The sequence below is a fragment of the Babylonia areolata genome, chromosome 3, assembly GCF_041734735.1.
Source record: "Babylonia areolata isolate BAREFJ2019XMU chromosome 3, ASM4173473v1, whole genome shotgun sequence".
In the NCBI taxonomy this organism is placed as follows: domain Eukaryota; kingdom Metazoa; phylum Mollusca; class Gastropoda; order Neogastropoda; family Buccinidae; genus Babylonia; species Babylonia areolata.
Genome location: NC_134878.1, coordinates 53,684,096 through 53,691,069, shown reverse-complemented (window position 1 = coordinate 53,691,069; position 6,974 = coordinate 53,684,096). Strand labels below are relative to the sequence as shown.

At 45.0% G+C, this 6,974-nt stretch overlaps 1 pseudogene; it reads left to right on the top strand.

Annotated features, from left to right (window-relative positions):
• Positions 1 to 1,699: 1,699 nt before the first annotated feature.
• On the top strand, positions 1,700 to 5,533 carry LOC143280627 (large ribosomal subunit protein eL19-like; annotated as a pseudogene).
• Positions 5,534 to 6,974: the final 1,441 nt, after the last annotated feature.

Genomic DNA, 6,974 nt, shown 5'->3' with positions numbered 1-6,974 from the left:
GACAACCAATGACATCGACCTGTGCCTGCCGCAGTGTCTGGAACAGGTCACGGACTGGGCAGCGAGATGTTCTTCCTGGCTCTGACCCGCGAGTCTAGTTCAGCCCACGGGTGAGGTGATTCATGTCTGAGCACAGGGACAAGTGTGTCAACGTTGGCGCCTGGGAGGTGTGTGATGAATGGCGCCCTGTGAACAATCCACCAGGTCTGTGGTGTGACGCGGAAACAGGGGCTGCTGAGAAAAAAAAACATTATATAGCGCTGAATCTTGTGCAAACAAAATTAAAACAAAACAAAACACGGAAGGCTGCAGACTGTTCGTGACACACCCACCTCTGAAAACGAAGAAAAGGTCATACACGTAAAAGCCCACTCGTGTATTTTCGAGTGAATGTGGGAGTTGCAGCCCACGAACGAAGAAGAAGAAGAAGAAGGTGACACTCCAGGGTGCATACTATGGTGCCCTGCAGACATGTCAGTTCGCCCCTTCAGGTAGGAGCGATGTAACTCACACCAGCAAGTATCGTCCTGTCGTGTGCTACAACCTCCTCACTGCATGGTGACCTTTCTTTGATCGTGGCGCTGGAGCAGGAGCAGTATCACTGCTGAACTCTTGTCCTGCCAGTGAATGCGCGGCATCTGTTGTGCCATTAGCAACTGACGTTTCCAGTCAAGAAGATGTCATTCGTTATAACTAGGTATCCCAGAGTTCCTAGAGTAGAGATCGCCATGAGTCGATCAGCAAGGCCGTCAACGGATTGTAATGTTGCTTTGTTTGTCATACAGTTAAACACACCGGTTAAACACACTTCAAGTGGAAAGACATTAAACTGAAGACAACAACCAGTTGTGTTCGGTGACTGTCTTATATGTGGTATGCATCAGTGCAGTTGAAGATATGATACCATCTTGTAGTTCCTAAATGTCCAGTGATCCCTCTGTGTCCAGTGATTCTTCACCGTCGAGTAAATCTCCAGTATCGGACAACTGCTTTGTGTTCAATGATTATACGGGATAGGCCACGGGACCTCAATTTGGCATTGACGATTGATGAGGACGGGTTTTCTGTGGGACCTTTGAGCCACCAGACCAGCAGCTCGCAGTCGGAATCGAAGCGGTACAGGTAGGTGTTTGATGAGGACTAAGGCTGCCGACAGATCAGATTTTGTTTTTCCTGATTGCATGTTCACGCCCAGCTGACTTAAGCGTTCAGCTTGAAAACAAAATAACACCGTTGATTTCCTTTGATGTAAGAGGTGGTTACTGATTTGCAGGCGAAAACGACATCATGTCGCGGACTTCGCTTTTGTTTAACGGTTTCTTTGACTGAATGGTTTGGGTCACCAACACTTGTGTGAATTCGTTGTCAGGCATGACAGACATGACAAAACAGTGACAAGATATCTGCCCATTTCGGAAAGTAAAGGGACAATATGACAAAAGTGGGCCACACGTTAACGACGGCGTGTAAATGCACCATTGTTCTTTGAGACCACAGCAAGGAGCTGCCCGCGGAATCTAAAGACGATACAAACAAAAAAGAATTGAGTGGAAAGTGAACATGAAAATAGGACACTCTTTTCTGTTCAAAGACAAGTCTTGGTGGTTCAATAGCTACGGTGTTCGCTTCGTAAACAAGATATATATGTGTTCGATAACTGGAACTCCTTTTCTACGATTAGACTTGACAAGCAGTGACCATGAGTACTGTGCGTCTGCAGAAGCGGCTATCCGCAGCCGTGCTGAAATGAGGAAAAAATAAAGTCTGGTTGGACGCTAATGAGACCAATTAGATCGCCAATGCCAACTCTCGTCAGAACATCTGTAAAGTTATCAAGGATGGTCTCGTTATCGGAAAGCCTGTCAAGATGCACTCCCGTGCTCGTGTACTAAAGAACGGTGAGGCTTGTGGCAAGGGACGTCACATGGGCCATGGCAGACACAAGGGTACAGCCAACGTCCGTATGATCAACAAATAGTAAACAGTGGTAACTCTCTCCATTCACAAGGTACACAACTTCAAATCAGTGTTGCTTATGCTACCGATTCAGCTAACACACAGGTAAATAAAATGTACATTGGAACAAACCCAGACACTTCCTCAAAAAGGAAGCGCCGGGCCTGTCTTTATACCGATCATTTGACATGTGCACACAGTATCAAAGACAGAAGACATGTGCAAACACAAATTTTATTCAAGACTGGCATAGCCTCTTTAATCCTGAAGAAGTCACACAGAACACATGGACAATACAGAACAAACACATGGCTGCCTCGGTGGTTTTTCAGCTGGAAATGAACAAATAATGAGGCCAGGAAATGAAAAGATACGTCCGTATGCCTGTGGAATTCCTGTGGAATCCGCCGTATGCGTGTGCTGAGGTACCTGTTACGCAAGTGCAGGGAAGCGAAACAGATTAACTCACTCAGTACGGCCAGTCCTCTCTTCTCCTCTACACAGATCCCTCGGTTGCCCAGTGGGTGTCTGAATGACCCAACCTTTAGCTTCCGTCGTAAGAATTGTGGTATTCTTTGTCAACATTCACCTCTTCAGTGGCTATCGTCCTTCCATACGCCCGGAAACCAACATGCCATGATTCTAACCGACTCAATGAACCTCATACAGAAAATTGAAAACGGAATGGGAAGCCCAGAGTGGCATAACGCAATGCGCAACTTTCAGATAAAAAAACTCACATGGTCATACTGCCCGGGACATGCAGGTGTTAAGGGAAATGAGCGAGCTGACAGACTTGCTGGTAACGCAACACCAACGAGCGGCCTACATCTAGGAAAATCGGAAATCCTCAGAAAAGTCAAAGAATACCAAAAAGAACAGGTACAAGGCCATCACACCATCGATCGCCTCAAAGAAATAGAAGCAGAGAGAGGGAGCGGCCGCAAATCTAACATGAAAGGTAGAGCACGATGCTTTGCAAATCAAACAAATATCGGCATCATTTCCAAACCAACATTGCGCAAATTTCTTCAAAACGGAACAGAGTCTCTGTGGGCCTTTCCAAATACAATAGACCGAGCAACACACTAGACGCCACGTTCTTGGCATCAGAGATCTTTTCCCATCCCTCTTGCGGCCAGTCAGTGGCGGCTGTGTGTGTTTGTGTGTATGTGTGGGTCTGTGCTTTTGAGTGCGTTTGTGAATGCGCGAGAGTGAAATTGTACACAAGTGTCAGGAGAGATATGTGTACGTGTGTGTGTGTGTGTGCGTGTGAGGGGAGGTGGGAGTGCGGGGGGGAGGTGGGGTAGAGGATGAGGTATGTGAGTGTATGCATGCCTACACTGTGGGAGCAACAGGATATTGGAACGTGTATATATATATATATATATATATATATATATATATATATATATCTTTGTATGTACGTGTGTGGGGTTGGGGGTGGGAGATATGGGCGTATGTGTGTGTGCTTGTACAAGTAAGTGTTCATCTCTGTGAGTGTGTGTTTGTGTGTGTGTGTGTGTGTGTGTGCCGTGGAAGCTGCGATACGTAGACTAGAAATGAGTGTGTGGAGGAGGGGGTAGAGGAGGTGCAAGGTAATGTGTGTGTGTGTGTGTGTGTGTGTGTGTGTGTGTGTGTGTGTGTGTGTGTTGGAGCTCATGTACGTTTATATGTATTTGACTGTGCTTTCATATGTGCTTGTACAAGTAAGTGTTCATCTCTGTGAGTGTGTGTTTGTGTGTGTGTGTGTGTGTGTGTGCCGTGGAAGCTGCGATACTTAGACTAGAAATGAGTGTGTGGAGGAGGGGGGTAGAGGAGGTGCACGGTAATGCGTGTGTGTGTGTGTGTGTGTTGGAGCTCATGTACGTTTATATGTATTTGACTGTGCTTTCATATATGTGAAACTGCATGTCTGGTGCATTTCTGTTATGCATGTGTGGGTGTATGTGTGAATGTGTGTCTTCATATTTCACATTTATTTGCTTATTTATCACCATTGTTGTCTTATTTATTTATTTATTAATTATGTTTTATTATTATTATTATTATTTTTTTTTTTTTTTTGCTGCCCCATTATCTGCACCGTTTCAGTGGCATTACTCCCACGCCGCTCATTTTTAGATTCCCCCATACACGGCCACACCCGGGTTCGTCCTTCGCAGTTCCAGCGTCGGCAGTCCACAGGGAACCATCGATGTTAGGTCGCGAGGAGGCCACACACCAGAAGAGACCCTGCACTGCTGCTGAGTCACTTCGGTGGTGTTCAGTGGTGCCTTTTCTGTTTTAACGTACTTAGGACACCACCTACTAAGCCCCCTACTAACGACAATAATGGCTTAGTCGCGGAGCCAGACTGAGTGAGCGTCCCTCCCAGAGTGAAGACCGCCACCACGTCCCTCAAACAACAGCCCCCCATGAATCTGCCGACACTGACGACATTGACAGGACTCACCCCAAGCACGGAAGTGGAGGGGTATCGAAACTGAGGTCACCATGAGAGCAGGGCATGAAAGGCCACAGACTTTGAGACTATTTTGTTTATATTGATGACGATGAAGGAGGAGGAGGATGACGATGATGATGACGATGTTGCTATGGAGGTCCATTTTGGTTTGGGACTGCGTGACAAGGCTGTACTCTACGCTTCCTGTCATAATGATATCCCGGCGTTAACCAGGCCCGAGAGATACAGGCACTTGCAGTGTTGGTCAGGTAATTAGAGCAACACACCCAAAGACGCATCCTTGAAGTGGATGACACTCGACTGTGTGGTCCCAGTCTCCCCATTTAAGCCCACAGCACACTCAACTCTGGGTAGGAGCCGGCCACGGGCCGAAAAACCCACCTCCGCTGGGATTCGAACCCGCGTCCTCCCAGCCGTCAGTCCGCGACGCTAACCACTTCGCCACGGCGGCTGGTATATTATTATGTTTTATTATTATCATTTTATTAGTATTACTAATATTATTACTACTACCTTTTTCTATATTATAATTATTATTTATTTATTTATTTATTTATTTATGCAAGCTTATCTATTATTTATTCCCCCGTTTTGTTTTGTTTTTTGTGGTTTTTTTTTTTTTTTTTTTTTTTTCAAGGCCTGACTAAGCGCGTTGGGTTACGCTGCTGGTCAGGCATCTGCTTGGCAGATGTGGTGTAGCGTATATGGTTTTGTCCGAACGCAGTGACGCCTCCTTGAGCTACTGAAACTGAAACTGAAACTCACCTCTTCAGTATAAGAGCCTTCCTCTTGCAATATTTTGATGATGGTAATTGGGGTGAAACGCTGTTAACGTCGTCTCTTTCGCCGTTCGTATGGAGAGAGTTAACAAACACCTGTACCATGTGCAAACCTGAGAGCAAGGGTAACGGCTTCAAGGACAAGCGAATCGTGATGGAATTCATCCACAAGAGGAAGGCTGAGAAGGCCAGAACTAAGCTGCTCAGTGATCAGACAGACGCTCGTCGTACCAAGGTCAAGGAGGCTCTTGGGAGGCGAGGGAAGAGGATCACACAGAAGCAGGAAATGCTCAAGTCATTTGCCGAGGAGGAAGAGTCTTCAAAGAAATAAGCTGTGTCAACTATTCTGTTGGTGTAATAAACTGTGGCAGGTAAAAAAAGGAGTTCGATATCTACACTGTGTACTGAGTTTTGAAATGCAACTCATTAGACTTAGGAGTAATAAACTGTGTCAAAAAAAAAAAAAGAAAAAAAAAAAAAAGAAAAAGAAAAAAAAGAAAAGAGCTCGATGTCTACATTGGGTACTCAGTTTTGATATACAAGTAATTAGATTTCTCTGGATACTAGTCTTTTGCATGTGAAAAGAAAAGGATAATGTGAAAGTGTAGGAAAACAAAGAGCACAGAAAACTATACCATTGTTGACAAAAACCCCTTTCACTGCCAGTGTCTTATTTCAGCAGCAGCCAGAGTACCGATGTTGATGAAATGCGTTCAGATCATGGATAAGTCATCCGTGAACCTATTGCTCTCAATTTTCGGTGATAGAATCGGCCATGTTTCATACACCTCACAGGGGAATCCCCATCTGATCTCGACGCCATATTTTCTGTGCTTCTGGTACCAGGGAGTGTTGCACTCGGAACTGACTGGCGGTGAAGGGGCAGAAATGAAGTAATAATCCGAAAATAACTTACATTCCTGCACCATAAAACTCAAATAACAAGTGTTGTTTCACAACGCAAAGCTTATGTAAGCAAAGTAGGACAAGTCTTTTCCCCCCAAAGCATGCGATGCGCTTTCTCCTTTTTCTTTTTACTTTTAAAAGGCTAGCACCCAGGCCGCACACTAAACCCAGTAGATGCTAACAAAACTGGCTTCCCAATCTATACACATAAAACTCCGGTATATCGCTTTTAAAGTGAGCGTCTTTTTTTTTCTTCTTAAACTCTTTACGATTCTCTAGGGGTTTAACAGTGAAGGAAGTTAAATAACAGAAACCGAGAGCAAAAGCAAGCCATGAACCACACAGCATCCGAAAACAAACGCACGCTCCAGAGCAGAAACTAACAAGCGGAAGAACATTTCATCAGCTGTGTCTTAAACAATGATGAAAGCAGCGAATCAGCGGGACAGGCCTAAACAACTATGAATCATTGCACCTGACGTGAACTCGTAACTCCATAGCAAATTCCAGAACTGTCAACATTTGTCAATGAAATGAGCACACGCCATCTTAAAAAGCGTTAACATTGCAAAAAGACCCCCACAAAAAACAAAAACCAAAACAAACAAACAAACAAACAAAAACAACAACAACACAGGGAAAACGGAAGGAAGGACGCTAGCAGTCCGATAAATCACAACGCCAGATCAGGACAAGATGATCATGGTCATGACTGTGTCTTCGTCAATTTTCGTGGACACTCCAGCTTCTGCGGTCCCAAGAAACGTTGTGTTTTCTGCGGTAAAAAAAAACGAAAAACGGAAGGAAGGCAGGAAAGAAGGAAGGAAGGAAGGAAGGATGGAGGGAAGAAAGGAAGGGAAAGGAAA